Genomic DNA, 2,105 nt, shown 5'->3' with positions numbered 1-2,105 from the left:
ATTTTTTGTATTTTTAGTAGAGACGGGGTTTCACCATGTTGACCAGGATGGTCTCGATCTCTTGACCTCGTGATCCACCCGCCTCGGCTTCCCAAAGTGCTGGGATTACAGGCTTGAGCCACCGCGCCCGGCCGGTAAAGTTTTATTTCTGAAGCTGAGTGGTGGATATACCAGTGTTAGCAACAACCACAACTGAAGTTCACCTTCAGTTGCCAAAGCATAGGCTCCAGAACCCACAGGCCATATGAAAATGCTGTTAAGTTCATCCTGATTTCTCTCCTCGATGTAATATCTTTATACACTTAGATGAGATCTTTGAAGGTAGGGGAGAAACCTAGCGGAGGCTACTATGGTAAGGATAATGAAGTTGAATAAATTAACTCAGAAGCATTGGAATTAAACACTGGCCTAGTAAGCCAGGCTAAGAGAAGGAGGCTGATATAAACAAGAGAACATTGTTAGAACTTATTGTACGAAATGCTACCTTGAGGTTGCAATCTAATTAGTTTTTTGTAATTCATGTCTCGCTTCCTCTTTTTGTCTCCAGCTTTCCTCTCTTTATAGGAGGGGGTGGGGCTTCTTATTCCAGGACCCCAGTTCCCCTAAGCAGCCTAAAACTAGGCAGATCTATTAGCAAGGACTGTCTCTGTCAATAATAGCTGCTCTTCCAATGCATTTTTCAGTGTGTTAAGATGTAATTCTAAACATATTCTGATTCCCATGCATGTTAGCTCCTATTCTATGTAATGCTCTGTTGTGGCTGGGAACATATTGTAGTCCCACAAATGAGTACTGTGGACAATGGACCTGTTTGTGGGAGGGAGCCCCAAGGGAGAGGAGAGAAGGGTGTTTATTCCATTAATGTGTATGGGTGTGTCCCCACCATAATTTCTAAAGGGACTGGAAGCAAGACATCAAGGCATGCTAATAAAGTACTAAGAATTGCACCTCTGCTTTGGAGGGGGTTGCGTGATCAATGGCACCTGTAAGGATAGATGAACCAAGTCAATAAAAGTTCCAAAATAATGCACATACTGTACTATGGCTGTGTTGGCTTAAAAATTTTAAACTGTGTGTCTCTTGGGATATTCTAAATTTAGAAAACCCATAAAGATAGACATGGAAATGATGAACACTGAACCCTGGATAGTTGTTACTTCTGGGAGACAAAGGAATGCATTCAGGGAAGGACACACATGGGAATTCAAGGTTATCAGTAAAGTTTTATTTCTGAAGCTGAGTGGTGGATATACCAATATTACCATCATCTATTCATAATGGTGTTCTTTAAAAAAAAATCCCTGTTTTAATGACTACTAAAGTAAACATTGATAGGTATAGCCCACATACACAAGAGCTTCTGTAGATCCTTAATTTTTAAATATATATAGTGGACAACTATGCATAACATAAAATTTGCCATTTAACCACACTAGTGTTTTCTTAGTCCTAACTGGCTCTCATTGACAGGTAATAGGGGAATAGAATCATCATATCACAGAAACCAAAGTAGCTCATATGCTATTTTTCCAGTATGTTTTGAAGTGAGTAGAATGAGCTTTCTCACAAAGAAAAAGCCCTCCTCACCTGTGAGGACTCTAAGGAAAAGACAGGAAACTGAAAACCCCATGGAAGTGCATTCTTTTATTAGACTTAGTGGCTTCAAGAAATTTTCCATTTTTCACTATATTAAGCTATTTAGGGAAATTCAGAGTTCAGATGAAAAATTTTAAAGTCACATCTCTTTATGTTTAAAATGATTTCAGAAAGCTACCTCTAGATTGTATTTTTAATTTTGGTGAAAATTATCTCTCCAGTAAGCAAATGTCCTCAAGGACCTTCATGCCTCAGGAAGGAACAGGTGTACCCAGATATAAAGCTGCAAAAAAAGACCTGGCTGTGTGGTTAGCTGCGAACACCAATAGAAAACGAACTGTGTCAGGATATTTATTAGGACAGTTGTTTTTTATCAGGGCTCTACTTACAACTTCTTAATGTTTTGAGTGGTCTTAATGTTTTTTTTCCAGAAAGCTTGGGATGCATGATTTTGCTGAACTTTTTTTTTTTTTTTTTTTTTTTTTTTTTTTTTTTTTTTTTTTTTTTTT

This window comes from Cebus imitator, unplaced genomic scaffold (genome assembly GCF_001604975.1).
Source record: "Cebus imitator isolate Cc_AM_T3 unplaced genomic scaffold, Cebus_imitator-1.0 Scaffold109, whole genome shotgun sequence".
NCBI classification, from domain to species: Eukaryota; Metazoa; Chordata; class Mammalia; order Primates; family Cebidae; genus Cebus; species Cebus imitator.
This window is presented reverse-complemented; position numbering follows the sequence as displayed.